This window comes from Mirounga leonina, unplaced genomic scaffold (assembly GCF_011800145.1).
Source record: "Mirounga leonina isolate KUSES-001 unplaced genomic scaffold, KU_Mleo_1.0 Mir_128, whole genome shotgun sequence".
NCBI lineage: Eukaryota > Metazoa > Chordata > Mammalia > Carnivora > Phocidae > Mirounga > Mirounga leonina.
Window position 1 is genome coordinate 6,925,052 of NW_023270320.1, and position 15,696 is coordinate 6,940,747.

A 15,696-nucleotide genomic window follows, 5' to 3' on the forward strand; every position below is an offset into this window, starting at 1 on the left:
TTGGTGCCTGGTTCCCCCATAAAGCCATTATGTACTGGGAGAATTAATCATGCCGTTAGGTAAGCATTATGGCACTTTTATGGCAGCTTTGAAGCTAATCTGTCATTAATGCCTGCTGGATTATCATGATTTCTTGCAGTTGTGATTCATTAACTCGAAGCCTAATAGTAATTCTATTAAACATCTCCCATCACCGTTTGCCCCAACATGTCCCCACTCTGTTCTATTGTGCCGCTGCAGCGGTGTGACTGGCAACCTGTGTGGTCTTCAAAGAGATGGACAGGTCCCCCTGCCAGCGAGAAACTGCCCAGCCAGGCATCCATGCCCTCCCCAACCTCGGAGCACGTCTCCTCCCACGCCAGCTGGACTCTTCGGTCCATTCTCGCTTTTCTCCCAGAGGTCGCCGCGATGCCTTTTCTGAACCACCCATGACTGCATTCCAGAGGCCAGACTGGGCAGAGTAAGACAAGCACCCCACGACTCCACAGGTGACTGTCCGGGCCGCGGGGCCAACCGGTGGCGGAAGTGGGTTTGGGGTCAGGAGAGAAACCGGGGTGCTGCGAAAGAAATGTGTTCAGGCGCCCCTTTCCCTCCTTGCTCAGAGCTCATGAAACTCACAAGCGGAGGAGGCAGGCGGCGGGGCCAGGAAGCAGGGGTGGCGCACCGTTGACTGTGGGCCTGCCCGCATGAATAAAAGCCCCTGGTGAGGTTTTTTTGAAAGAAATGGTTCTCTTAGGCTGGCTGTTCTCTGCAAAAGGTCAGCTTCGGGGCACGGTTTGACGGATGGGCTGTGAGTAGGCAAGAAAAAGGAAGTGGGGAGAACGGGCCGCTGGGGGTGGGTCAGGAGGAAGCCGGTGGAGGACTGGAGCTCGGGCTCGTCCCGGTGCCAGCATCTTGCCCCTCGTTCGGCGCCATCAATCAAGCCCGGCACCGATATCTCCGCAATTTGTAATGCCCCGACCCCCTCCGACCTGCCCAAGTGCGCACCGCGCTGACCCTTCTCGCCCTCATTCAGGCTTGTGCTGCTGCCCGGGTGATGGATGGCTTCTCCTCCCCCAGGGCTCGCCTCGCCACAGCTGGGGGAGCACGGGCAGGTAACCGAGGTCAAACCCGGGGCAGCCACAGTGACCCAGTCACCCAGGCCAAGGGACTGTGTGTTCCCAGAGGCAGCAGGTGATGCCAGGGATAGAGAAATAGAGCTGAGAGAGGAAGCAAGAGAAAATTCCAACTATATAAGGAAAGGGGGTGGGGGGAACCAAACCAAAAAACCTCTCTGTATCCTAAGGTCTTCCAAGACTTCTAAAAATCTCCAGCATGGTGTGATGTCTTCTGCGTACAGCTACAACATTGCCTGTTCCACTCCATCTGTGTTTTCTCACGCCTGTGCGCTTTAAGAACCACTGAAATGGAAAACAAGTTAAAAAATACATAGATGTATATATAGTGAGACGGAGAAAGAGAGGGCAGTACTCTGCAGCCTGCACTCGTTTTTCTCTTTCTTTCTCTCCCTCTTTTTTTTTTTTTTTTTGCCAGTGTTTGTTGTAGGAAAAAGTGTATAAAAACAAACCCTAGACAACTGGAGTAAATATTCTCAACACATCAGCCGAGGAGAAGTCAGGATCCAATGTTTCCATCCTTCCTCATTCTGGGCAGAGCTGGAAGGAAAAGAAAGGATCTCTGCCCGTTTTCTAACTTGTAGGTGGTGTTCCCTGTCTTTTGTTCACGGGTGAAATGGTTCTTGCGGTGGAGACTTGCAAATTGTGCGAAGTAAGGTGTGGACTGACCAGCTGGCCCGCGGAGGGCTGCGTTGGGAGGCTCCCGCCGAGGGCTTGGAGGGGTTGGCGCATGCGCGTGTGCTTGTGCGTGCAGGTGCGGGAGACGCCTGCGTCCGCTGCCAAGAGCAGCAGGTGAATTGAGTTTCGTGTCGGTGGACCCATCCTTGGCCTTGAGGCCCGGGGAAATAGCTCTCGGACAGGCTTCCTCTTGGAACTTCAGGGGCTGAGTAGAGGGTCCAGGAGAGGAGTCTGGGGACCGTGGACTTCCGAGCGAGTGGAACAGAGACTGCGGAGCGGGACTGCCCGGCATGCGATGGAGGGGTTGGGCCTGGGGCTGGCGAAGCCAGGAAATGGAGGAAAACACAAACTGATAGGCGGTGGAAGGAGAGAGGAAGGGACAGGAAAAGCGCTGAGAGAGATCCAAGAGATAGATGATCACGGGACAGGAGTCAGCAGGGAGAAGAGAGGGAGAGCAAATTTAATGAGGGCAACTTGAAGGCCAGCTTTAACCAACAGCTGGCGGGGGGCCGGGTTTGATCTCCTTGTGAGTCAGGCGGCTTGATTAATTGTGGCCTGTGGAGGAGGATGGACACCTGGCCCTGCTGCTGAGCTCTTTGATCTCAGGGTTTCTCAGGGCCTGTGGGAGGGGAGTTGCTCGCCTGGCTGGGGGCTCCCTGAGAAGGAAGCCAGGCGGCCCTGGAGAGGCTGGGAGAGTCAGGGCGGTGGGGGTAGGGATGGGGGAGACGGGAAGGCAGAGAGGCAAGCAGTACAAAGGGCAGGCGGGTCTGGAACTGTGAACAAAGCCCCCGGGGGGAAGGTGAGCTGAGGGAATGTAGAAGGAGGCAGCCTTTGAAGGTGAAGTTTCACCCATAATCTCGGGGTGATTCTGTGGTGAGGGTTCCTTCACCCTCTGTTTTACACCACTGTGTAGAGTTAGCTGAACTGTGAGGGAGGACCAGGCAGAGGAGAGAGCCATTTGCACAAAACTGTGTTCTGTTGCTTCTGGCTATGTGGCTAGCTAGTTTAATCAAGGAGTGAGCTCTACAAGGGGCAAAAGGAGAAGGGAGGTGTAGGGCTCCCTGGAACTGGCTCCATTTTATGCATGTTGGATGGAAACAGATTTGAGAGAAGAAAGCGACATATTGCCAAAAAAAAAAAAAAAAAAAAAACAACCCACCAACCCTCAAAGAAGAAGGAAAAAAGGAACTAAAACCCTAATGCCCTTAAAAAAGAAAACCAAAAAAAAAAAAAAAAAAAAGTCATATATTATGTCTTTGGACTAAATCCATTGGTGTTCTGCCAATTTCAAATAATAGTGTAACTTGATTAAGAAACTTTACAGGATTTAAAGTTGTTGGCTTTTCTGACTCCTCTCTGAGACTTCTCCGTAAGTCACTGTCTACACCAGGCTAATTTGTTCCCAGATTCCTTAATCTTTTGCAAGTTGGTGATGACGTTTATAACTTGGTAGCCATATTGGAAGTGTTCATGATTTCTTTCGCTCACAACTTCCACGCAGAATTTTTGGGTGACTTAAAACATTACCGTGAAATGTCCTGCTGTTGAAACACTGTGTATGTGTGTGTATCTGTGTGTGTGTGAATGTGTGCTCATAAGCTCTTCAAGCTTTATGTGGCCCCACTCTCCTCCTGGGCGCCAAACTCCTGCTCATAGCTGTTTTAAGTCTGAGACACAAGAATGAGGACAATAAGAATGGCCCCCTAGAGTTCAGCCTGGGACATAGGACTCCAGAGCCTCTGAAGACCAGCTGCAAAGGGAATTCCAGAAGTGAAGGAGGACGATTTTTCTGGCGGGATTCGAGTTTTGACCGGATGACATTAGTGTGGTTGGGAAGGCACTGGCCTCGCCTATGAACTAACGCCCAGCTCTGTACCCAGTCACCAGCTCTGCACCTTGGGCCTGCCACTTCATCTCCCTGGGGCTTCAGCTTCCTCATCTGTAACATGGGATAAAAGCATGTTTTTGGGGATGTGAAAGCACCCGGTAAAGGATGAAGCCTTCAATTAACAGCAGACATTAGAATTACTGCTTACATTACAGAAGCCCGGGTCTCTTTAAACACTCGTGTTGACAGCAAGGATGTTTTAATTTCAAACAGGGTTTGCTCATGGAGGACATTAGAAAATGAAATCCCATGTTACCTGCTCTCCCCGGGGCACCTGCTCTCCTATAATTATTATTTACTAATAAGTACATTTTGTTCATAAATGTCCCATAAAACCAGCTGAAATCCTTTCCCCGGCTGGCCTGGTTTTTCTGGGTAGGACTAGGCAGGAACCACTGGCAGTGCCCTCCGGGTGGTGGGGCTCTTGGTCTGTGAGTTGCTGTACCTGGCCCTTCCAGGGAAGGTCTGGCCAGTTTGACCTGGAGGTCTCCACGGTGTGGCGTCATCTGTCAAATCTTGCTCTTCCCGCTTCAGCCTGTTTTGCCTGTTTGTGAGAGGAACATTGTGTTCCTTGAGCCTGGGCTTCCTGGACCTTCACAGCTGTTTCTGTTTGTGGGGCTCTTGCTACCATTGACAGGCTAGGTGCATGGTGCCTGGAGCTCAGGCTCTGGTTTGAATGTGGTTTCTGATGTGAGACCTATGGGACATGGGACAAGATGGGGAGGGCCATGCTTACCCTTCAATGGTTGCGATGAGGATAAAGACGGTCTATGTAAAACTCCTAATCAACATCTGGCACCTAGCCAATGCTCAGTAAATGATTATTCTTGTAGACCAGTGGTCTCAACCCTGGCTATATATTGAAATGATGAGGGATCGTTTCAAAGCCTGGGCCCCACCTCTAGAAATCCTAACTGGTGTCGGGTTAAACCTTAGCATTAAAACCCTGGTGATTCTAATGTGTAGCCAGGGTTCAGAAATAGTAGTGCTATTTCTGAGATCATGACCTGAGCCGAAGGCAGACGCTTAACCGACTGAGCCACCCAGGCGCCCCTAAAATGCAGCTTCTGAGTCAGTACATGTGGGGCAGCAGAGCCTTTGCATTGCTGACAGGCGTGCCAATGCCTATGCGGGGACTACACTTTGGGTGGCAAGGCTCTAGCCTTCCCCGATCCTCATAGCTCATGCACGTGGCCATGGCCATGGATGGGAGACCTGGGAAGCAGGTGCAAGTGAACACAGGAAGAAATCTGAGAGGCAGTTCCGGAGGCTTGGTGAAGAGTGTTCCCACCAGGTACTGTCCTGGAATCCACAGTCCTCCTCAGTACACACACACGCATGCATGCATGCATGCACGCCTCCTTCTGAATCCAGTCTTGAACACCCATGTGAGTAGCAACCAGATGATGTTTTCCAATATTTCAGTATCTTTTCAGGTTGCCTATTCTGTGAAGACAACCAAATGAATGGAAACATTTGCCATGGAATATTTAGGGCTCAGGTCATGAGTTTAAATACCCATTTATAATACCCAACTGGAAGAGTAATCCCTAACCTGGCCTTGTAAATAGTCAGCCCAAGATGCTTACATGGCCAAATGAAATCCCCATAGGTGAGTATAATCATAGAGCAGATCCCAGTGAGGCTGCAAGTAAACAGCTACTGGTACTAGCCCATGAAACAGGGTATGCATTGGTGGGAGAGACAGAACTGATTAGAACAAAGGGCTTCTGAGTAGTGGGAAAGGGTCTTCCAGATAGCACTCAGTCTGGAAGACTTTTTTCCCCTAATGACAGGCATATATATAAACTACCACCTTCTCCCAACACAGTTGCAGATGATTGGGGTGTTTGGGGGCAGACACTTTTGCAAAAGACCCTGACAGAATGGGTTTTCCATGGGGGTATTAAGCTTACGCCATATTTCATGAGTTTATGGAATAAAGGAATAACCAGAGTTATATGGTTGATGAAGACTCTTCATGAAAGAATGCACTTTGAGCAATTGAGAGTCCTCTCCAGTTAGACTACCAGCTCAGGGCCAGGAAGCGAGCCATCTGACATGCCCACAGTGGCGTGGGTCTGGGTGTATCAGCCTGGGACCACCCTTGGTGGCATGCATGATCTCATCATCAGAGGCTGAGCACGTAGGACCGCATGGAAGAAGGAAGCCCTAACCTGACCCCTGTTGGAGGATTTCACTAGTCACCAAGGAAAAGAATTTCGCCACATGGCTGAGGGCTGGTGGTTGATGCCAGAACCACATCGTAGCCACCCCTATATATTTTTGGTTGGATCGTTCAATTGGCTTAAGTTCACTGTTGAGCAAATAGCATAGAGTGTTTCTGTGGTTTAGGTCAGGACCTTCTCGCAGTCCCTTTCCTGGTCTTTCTAAAGCCAGGTGTTTTTGGAGACCTATGTCAGGACAAGATGAACCCAGCTGCCAATCACTGTTGAGATCCTGGTGCATTGGGCAGTCAGGTAAGGAGCCCCTTTTAGGGGAAGGTGCCTGCACACAGTTTACTCTTGCTTTCAGGTGACACTCATTCCCAGAAATCCAAAGGCTGAGCCCCAGACAAGCTTTAGTGGGCTTGCCTGAGCACATCCGCCTCCAAGACGTCTGGGGCCCACTTGCACGCAGAAATCGACATGCACCGTTCCGGAAATCTTATTTTACTGCTCCTTTCCCCGCCAATAGTCCCCCTCCTCTGTCACCTCCTTGTTCACTCCTCTGGAATCCTAGTCCCAGATGTGACTTCTCTGTTTCCTTTGGCTGGGAATTTGCCGTTTTCCCATAACCCAGACGGGTTGCCTGTTAGAGAAACCAAAAAACTCCAACTTTCTGGGAAGACATCTAATTAAATTCCCAAAGAGGGAAGAGGAAAGCCCCCTGTGAAACAGACAGCTAGAACCTCACAAGACATAATCATCCCAGCAGAGAAAGTGCCCGGGATAAGCCTGGTGAACCGGTAACATGGTGTTCTGTTTCTTAATGTCCTCTGCAAAGAAGCTGGCCCTGGGTTTAAAATAGCCCTCTGGTAAAAAGCAACTATTTAAAGAGTATTGGGGTCTGAGAAATGCAAAACAAAGTGTTGTTGATTAAAAACACATGGTTTGTTCTCGAGACGCGAGTAGCCAGCAAAATCAAACGTGACAGTGTTTTGGCTTTTTCTATCCCACAAGACATGATGGTGATTTATTAGAGTGATGTCAGCTGTGGTTAAAAAGAGTTTGCTGTGTTGTCTTAATAAAAAGAGGCTTTACCTTGGCGCTGTCAAACTCCCTCTTCCCCTGGGCTTGAGGCAGTGGCTGCTCGGCCCTTGGCCCCTCCTGCAGGGGCTTCACCCCCAAGGGACAATCCTCTGCCTTGGGAAGTTTGTGAGGCCACAGGGCACCAAGTGCTCTTTGATGGAGATGCGGGATGGCCTCGAGGGGCTGCCTGCTCTGGGTTTGTTCAGCTTGTGCAGAGTGCAGCTGCTGCACCCAGCTTGGAGCTGGAGTATGGCCTGACTTGGTTGGGTGGTGGGGCCTTTGGTTGGAGGGACCCCCGTGGAAGGGAAGAGACCCTTAGCCCCATGGCCTTCTGCAGGTAACCTGGGCAGAAGCTGGATGATCAGCAGGGTAGATGATCTGCTGAAAACGATGAGAAATTGGGCTCTTAACTCAACATGAAGGAATTTCTTAGTGGAAACTCTTTGGCTATAAGGAAGAGAAGCCCCTCGAACAAAGTCAAATGACCAGGATGCACTGAAAGGACACAACAGTCCTTCTCATAGACATGTAAGAAGAGACAAGGCTATCTGGGGAATAAGGTGGGCAGCCAGGACTGGAGCCTCTTCTTTACCTTCCGTGAAGCCTTGCACCCTGGGGGCCTCCTCTCTCTTCCTTTTGTTCCCAAGGAAACCTCTGAGAAGGGAAGGGAGCTTCTCCATTTTTTACTTCTTCATGGCCTTGGCTTGTAACAGCCGTGCCCAATGCTACATGACCACATTTTTGTTCAAATACCATCATCTTTCTCCACTCAGTCTCGTTGTGTCAATTCCAAATTCCTGAGAGAGTGAATCCAGTTGGTGTAACTTGAATCAGATGTCTATCTCTGGTGCAGGCGGCAGCAGCTTGGGAGCCAGGGCCTGGGTGGTGTGGTTCCAGGGAGCCCGTGGAGAGGCTGGGCTGGGAGGCAACGTTAGGGGGTCAGCCCCAGAGAGGAGTGTGGTACCAGGGCAGTTGAAGAAAGCAATTACAGGTACGTGCTTTTGTCCTAAGATCCGGGACTTTGTGGGAGAATTTGATACTGCGATTTCTGAATGCTTCTGGCTCTTTCTTCTGTAGGAAGGAGAACCATCCCAACGGGAGGATGGAATCCCAGCAGACACCTTTAATTCTTTCCTGGAGACACACCCAGGAAGTGAGAAGATGACATTATTATTTCTTAATATCTGGATTTTTTTTTCTAATTACAAAGAAACGCATAAACGACTGTAGAAAATTTGGAAAACAGAAACAGACAAAGATGGATGTAAAAAGCCCCCGTAATCCAAGTTAACGGCTGTTAACATACTGGTGTATTTCCTTCTATCCTTTTTTTCTTTAAGTAGTAGCCTGAGGCCATGTGAACGATTGGAGCTTAAGATCTATCTTTTGACTTTAATTACGTGTCATCAGACTCTTTAAGACTTTAGGATTGCTTTAAATTTATTCCCATAGTTTTCCTGGAGCGCATCCTTTTCCCCCTGCTCTTTTCCCCTTTCCTGCAGGGGGCAGCGCAAATAGAATCAATGTTTGCTAGTACCTCTGTGCTGCACCCACTTTTGGGCACGGCAGCCCCCACCCCAGCCCCCCACCAGCTTTTCAACCGTCCCTTCCACTCCCTTCTTCCCCAGGGGTGGGAGTGAGGGTTGTGATCTTCTAAAGCCACATATCTGACCTCCTCCGTCCTCGCCCAACATCCTTTACTGGCCGTCCTTTGCATTTAGGGTAAGACAGACACAGCCTTTACCGTGTCCCTCCGGCCCACCTGCTCGCCGTTTGCAGCTGTAACACACCTTCTCTCCGCTCCTGCACTGTCTCAGTCACGTTCCCACCTCCGGCCTTCGCTGACTCGCTGCCTCTTCCCCCTCTTCGGCTGGCTGTCCCGGACTCCGCCTCCAGGCTGAGTTCAATGTCGCTTTTTTCAGAGAAGACTTTTCTCTCTGTGGCACCCTTAGGGTCCCTCAACATCCCCTTTTACCTTTCCTTCACGGCGGATCACACTTCGCAGTTGTACGTGTGTTTGCTCGGTTATTACATAATGTCTGTCTCCCGGATAGCTACGAACGCGCCCTGGGGCAGAGCAAATCTGTTATATACCCTCCGCCCGCTGTCAGCCCCCCACTCGGCTGCCACCCCCACCTCCCCACCCTCTGATCATCCCTGTCCTGGATGAGGGGCTCAATCCGTGCCTGCTGAACGAGTGAATCCAGTGCTCATCTGGTGCATATGCGTCAGTGAAGCGTCACTGTGTTGTAATATATTGGATCGGGAGGTCTGGTTTTCGACAAAGCCTCGGCGTGCCCCGCTTTCACAACCCCAGTCCTTTGTGAGTGCCCCAGAGTCCTCTGAGTGTGCCCGGCACACAGGGATGGGGGCTGTGGTGAGGCCAGATTTTGACTTGTGTGCACTGAGATGCTGATGCGTCAGGTGGGTTCGTGGGCTGGTGAGCGAAGTGGATTTCCAGTGAAGTATCTATACCTTGGCGTGGCTCTGCCACCCTCTGTGACCCACATTCTGTGGGGGGAGAGATCATTCTAGAGCATCTCTAAAGGCTGTTAAACCTCCTGGAATTGAACGCCTCCGTGGGGCAGAGCAGTCTGCCTCTGAATCAGCCCGGCGGACGGCTCCGGCAGTTCCATAGGTCTTGCCTAAGTTAAAGATGGATTTAGCTTCCTTAGAACCTTTATTGCTTGCCTCCTGAGATGTTTCTCCAGAGAATTCAGTGGACGTTTACTGAACACTGGCGCACCGGGCCAGGGAGGGACCCGGCACTGGGTGTACAGAGCTGCTTCTGACACGTGGGAAGCTAAGCCGGGGGGGCAGTGGTGGACAGCACTGCAGTCCGCCATGTGCTGTCACATCGTTATCTTAGTTCATCACAACACCCCTATGACGTGCATGCTGAAGAAATGGAAGCTCCGGGTTTGCACCACTTGCCTGACATGCCACAGTTCGTGCGTGAGGGAGCCACGGATCCAGCTGGTCTTTTGCCTCCAGCCCAGTGGTCCCTTTTACTACCCTAGGCTGAAAATATGAATGTACTTTTGCTTCGTGCAGTCCCTTGGACATGTGAGGGTAGCTAATGTACTCCCTGAATTCTCTCTTTCCCGGGATCTACTTGATCCCCCCTGAACTGGTCTTCCTTGGACTCCATCACACGGTAATGTCCTTGTAATTTGCAGAAGGTCGTGGCTACTCCTGTATGACACTCTTCCATCTGCAAATAGGAGGGTCTCAACCTTGAAAGCTAGATTCCCAAGGGGAACTCGGGGTGGTTACCCCCCACCCCAGGCAATGAAGCCAGTTGCTAAGCCTGGCACCTTTTTCTAGGGCAACTCAGGAGGTGCTTTCCCAGCAAGAATTGTGTAGTGAGAGATGACAGACATACAGACTTCCAGGGCAGTGTCTGACACCTGGGGCATCTTCTTCCCGACCTCCCTGTCTTAGTGACTGTTAAGTCGGGTACCACCCGACTTAAACGGTTCATGTTACGGGACACTCATGACCACCTGAGGAATGTCATTTTACCTACTGACAGATCCATTCGATTTTTGGCTCAACATATAAGGCAAAAAAAAAAAAAATCTGGCTCTTTGTAGCTTCCAACGTTGGTCTTCTTGTGGCTGGGAAGCCGGAGGGCAGTGCCTCTCTCACATGGCGGGCTGGCACACACACGAGGTGCCCAGGGAGTCCCAGCCTGAGCCCAGGCCCGGTCAGGCCCGGCTGAGCAGGCCCCATGATCGGCTGGGGTGGGCCCGTTCAGCCTCCTGGGAAGGAGCTTATCTCGACGGCAGAAGAAGGAACCAGCACAAACAGCTGACCTGAGACCTGAGCTTTGACTGTAGCAGGGCGGGAATAATTCTGAGCCTGGTCTGGTGAATGGCTCACAGCTGGGTTTGGCTCACAACTCAGCCCCCATTGGGCTTCTTTACAAAACCCCTGGAGAGCTGAGAGGCCACACATACAAACGGGAAGCATGTGTAAAGTAACACGTGCTGGTCCCTGGGGAGTCAGCTTTGGGACTTGCCCTCAGAGTAAAATGCACAATGGGGGGGAGACGCTCTCTCCTTCACCGTGGAACCCAGCAGGTTTTGGCCTCAGGGGGCCTCCGGCACCTCTGTGGTGGCAGTGACAGCAGGGCCCAGCGAGAGGTGGCGGTGTCCGGGGTCCTGGTAGAGGGCCTAGAGCAGGCCAAAGGGAATACAGCAGTGGGTGGTCAGAAGACTGTGTCTTGCGCACACATGGGGCAACTCCTAGGGACCTAGACATATGGGGGGGTGGGTAATTATGGAAGGGCTGACGCCCGGGTGAGCCATTGTTCCTAATAGGATTGTATCCAAGTAGGCCCAGGAGGCCAGGGTCCCGGGCCCCGAACGCCAGCTTCTCTTCCTGCTTGAGCATCCCCGTGTCCTCTGTCCCTTTTCAGAACCATGGTTCCAAGGCCCCCACTGCTCTCCTTACACCTTTCTGGAACCACTCCAGGCTGTGAGAGCCAAAACTGTTTGTGATAAGAATTTTCAGAAATCCTAGAATTAATATGGCCTCGTCTTTTTTTGACTCGATGAAATGAAAGCTCATACAGAAATGAAGTGACTTGCCCCGACTCTGTGTTCCCAGCCAGTAGAAGAGCAAGGACGGTCCCCAAGTCACATAACTATACTTCCCTCTCTGTTTCAACAAAGACCTCCCGCCCCGGGTTGGGGTCTGAGCCGGGGACTGGGAGCACGGGCGCAAACGTACCTTCTCTCGGTTGGACATGGCAGAGCTTTGTCCTCCAGCTGTGAGTCACATCTGGTCCTAACCCTCTAGGAGGGAGGGAAACAGGAACTGTTTTTCACTGTGCAAACCGGGTTGATGGAGGCGACCCCAGTGGGCAGTGCCAGTACATTTCTCGAAGCTAGCAGTGAGGACTCCCTTGTGGAAAGAGCACTAGCCTCCCTGTAAAGAGCAAGGGCTCTGCAAGCAGCTCGAGGCAGATGTGGAAAGTGACTGAAGAGGGTGGGCCTGTGATCCTAAAACAAGGTCCCCCATGGGACAAATGGGACAACTTAATAGTCCTCAGACAGAAAATCCCCCAAGAAAACCTGCCCCGGAAAATGTCCTGCCATCAGCTGAGACCCCCCATGGCTGGGAGGGAGGGGCCCACGAAGCCCCTGGATTTGCTGGGATGTCAGAAATAGCAGTCTGCAAATGTCTGTCTTTTTTGGGGACTGCACCCAAACCCCGAGATGGCCTGCAAATGTCAACATTTCATCCACCATCTTGCCCTTTCTCTAGCGTTTACATCTGTAGTCAGGGTTAGCAAGTAGATTTTGCTTCGAAGCCAAGTCCAGTTGATTCATGTCCGACTGCCAGAAGCATTGTTAAGAAGGGTTTTGAGGCAGACATTGGGATTAGCTGGCCATGTCTTCTGTCACCCCGGCAGGGAGGAGGGCAGGGAGGAGGTTCGAGTACTGTGGGAGGCAGAGTAATGGTCCCCTCAAGATTAGGTCCACATGCTAATCACTGCAGCCTGCAGACAGGTTATAATACGTGGCCGAGGGGAGTGAAGGTTGCAGACAGGCCGACCTTGAGATAAGAAGATTATCCTGATTAAGGATCTGAGTGAGTCCAAAGTAATCCCAAGGGTCCTCATAAGTGAAGGAGGAGATGGGGACTCAGAGTCAGTGATGTGATGTGAAAAAGACTAGTGGATATCACTGGCTTTGAAGATGGAAGAGACCACAAGCCCACAAATGCAGGCAGCCTCTAGGAACTAGAAAAGACATGGAAAAAGATTCTCCCCTGGAGGCTCCAGAAAGGAACACAGTACTGCCAACACCTTGACTTTGGCCCTGTGAGAACCATTTTGGACTTGGGGCCTCCAGAACTATAAGATAACAAATTTGTGTTATTTTAAACTATTAAATCTATGGTATTTTGTTACAGCAGCAAAAGGAAACCCATGCAATCTCTCCCTCCCCCTTCCCCCACTTCCCCTAGCCCCTCCCTGTCCCCCTCCCTCTCGCCCCCTCCTTTCCCCTTCCTTCTTCCTTTTCCTTCCTTCCTCCCACTCTTCCTCCCTCCCTTCCTTCCTAGAAGGACTCTGGCCCTGGATTATGCTGAGGACACAATCCAGGTGGCCACAACCACAGGCTAAGTCCAGGAATGATGCTCTTGGGGTGAAGCTTTTTCGTATACCAGGAGCCCGTTGGTGAAACAAGAATAATTCTTCTAGAACACAAGTATCTGTGATTTTGTTTCTTTTCCTGGCTCTCCTGGGGACCACTTCTGTGATTGTGGGTGAGTCTCTTTATTTCTCTCTTGGCCTGTGAAATGGGGAGGATGGACTAGAATCAGTGTTTTCCAACCAGTTCTTTTTAAAATTCATGCCACCTCAGCTAGGGAGATTTTGTTGAGCATTCCTCGCTGACATTTATATGATGAAAGCAATCTATTGTATTTTTAAATTTTGAGGTAAATCATAACTCATTTTCAAATCACACATTCCTCTTTCCCTCTACCCCCTTTCTGGTGTTTTGGGCAAAGCGCTGCTCCCTCCATCCTGCCATCTTGCACACAGTTGAGAATCCTTCCATTTGATGGTTTGGAATTTTGTTCTGGGTATAAGATTATTGGGGTCTAAGGGTATATATATTCTGGAAGAGAGATGGGGCAGGCTTACTGTGTTGCACATCTCTCTTCCTGGGGACCCCCCAACCCATTTTTCTCTGCCCGGGCCAGTTCTCTCTCTGCGCCCCCCATAGGCGGCCCCTTGGCTCTCCCGGGCTCTGAGGCAGCAGGTCGGCGGCCCTCCTGAGCGAGCAGACCGTCTCTCCGCAAGATTGCCAGCATGGTTATCTTTTATTTCTGCCTGGTGCAGTAACACAGTGATCTCAACTTCAGAGATTATCACCTCTCATCTTTTATTCTCTCTTTTCTCCTCTCCCTTTTCTTCCTGCAAGATGATAAAATTACCAGACAAGCCCTCCCTTCCTCCCGGCCCAGTCAGAGCTCAGAGATATTTACTTCTCGGGTAAACAGCTGTAATCTCCCTAACCAGACTTTATCGCAGTTAAGCAAGTTAAATTCTCCTGGTTTAATCCCCCAAGTGCTGTGGTTTTTTTGAGTATAAAGCTTTTGACATCTTCTGATATAATATGGCAACTCTGGGCCGCTGGATATGATTAGGCACCAGGCAAAGAGGTTTCAATGTACCTGAACTAGAAAAGAAGGGAACCTCTGCAGAACAGCTATGGACAGAAAAAAGTATGTGGAAAAGCACATTTGCTTGCGAGAGGAAAGGAGGGGGGTATGCAGGTGTTTTGCAGGGCTTGGGGACTCTCTCTAGTTATGCCAGCCTTTGGTGGCCAGTCAGTAACATGAGGTCCAAGCTGAGTCAGCCCCGGCGTCCATGTCTTTCCGCCTTGTCCCTAAACCACGTGCTGGGCACAGTGGCCGGAAGATGGGAGAAGCAAATGGCACCGTGCCTGAACTTGGAGAACGTGCCATTTCTAGTGGGAGAGACATGATGTACTTGCACCTCTAGAAAGCCTTACAAGGGCAGATGAAGACCAAAGGCTACATCGGACTTGGCTCTAATTATCAAAAATTCCAGGGCGTGGGGAATGGTGAGAGGACAGAAGATCAGTGTTTGACTGAAAGGTGTCTGAACTCCAGTGGAGACTGGAGCGAGCCTGGGAGACTGGTGGGGCTCTGCGTGGGTAGCTGGTGGCGGCAGGGGCTGGGGTGGGGGTGGGAGAGCAGCAGAACCCGGGGCTCGGGAGTAGGGATGTGCCTGCAGAGCGTCGCATCCAGTAGGGGGACCACAGCCCGTTCTTTCTGCCCAGAGGCCACTGTGGCCGCCTCGAAAGTGCCAGAGCCGTGCTCAGAAGCGCTTCTCGTTTCTATGTATATATGCTGCGTGTTGGCTTTTCTTTCTTGTCGACCTTCCAGTCACTCCTAAATTCGGTTCCCGTTCGTTCTCTGCCTCTCCCTGCCTGCCAGTGCCACCCATGCTCTCAGCCAAGCGGTGACATTTTCCCCAAGCACAGCCTGTGCATGTTTAAAGCCTGAGATGCGCTTAGGGGTTTGACTCCTCCTGCCACCCTCCCTTTGAATGTGTGTGTGTGTGAGAGAGAGAGAGAGAGAGAGAGTGTGTGTGTGTGTGTGTGTGTGTGTGAGTGAGAGAGAGAGAGAGAGAGAGAGAGAGTATTTTTGGCCTTGAATCCCCATTAAAAAGAAAAAGAGAGAAAACTGCCGGGGCCAAGGATGGAGAGGCAATTCGTGGATCCTAATAACCTGCCCTCCTATCCCCACTGCAGGCAACACTTTGATGGAGGCAGATCCACCACCAAGTTGGTTGCCCCCCCGAGAAGTTAGGGAGCTGCAGGGGCTTCTCCTGCCCATCCCCCCCACTTAGGGAAAGACAGGGCCCCAGGCGGCCGCTCCCTTCCCTCTGGGTGGCATCTCCCTGGAGGGCCACGGAAGTGTGTCCTACGTGCCATCCTGTTCTCCCGTCTTCCGCTTCCGGCACCTTCCCCTCTGCCAGCAGCCAGGCGCCCTGGGGTCTCTGCAGGGTCAGGACAGTGAAGGGCTACCCAGCCCAGTCTGAACCTGGTACTTGCTCCCGAGGGTCAGAAGCACCCATCAGCTGCAGGAAGGGTTGCAGACCCCTCAGCACGTGTCCTGCATGTGCTGCTTGTCGCTCCCCACGGCCTGCCTGGGCTCTTCGGCCCTTAAATCTCCATCTCTGTGTCTCTCCTGAGCAGGAGTCCCTGTTGCCATT

General features: G+C 51.4%; 1 long non-coding RNA gene across 2 annotated transcripts in view; it reads left to right on the forward strand.

Annotated features, from left to right (window-relative positions):
* The first annotated feature begins 399 nt into the window (after positions 1–399).
* Positions 400–15,696, forward strand: part of LOC118009978 — a 101,339-nt gene continuing 86,042 nt past the window's right edge. The window contains exons 1-2 of one of the 2 annotated variants that reach the window (XR_004679067.1): positions 400–488; positions 13,008–13,211. This is a non-coding gene — a long non-coding RNA (uncharacterized LOC118009978). The remainder of the gene's footprint in view (positions 489–13,007; positions 13,212–15,696) is intronic. The other variant, XR_004679068.1, reaches the window with a different exon arrangement.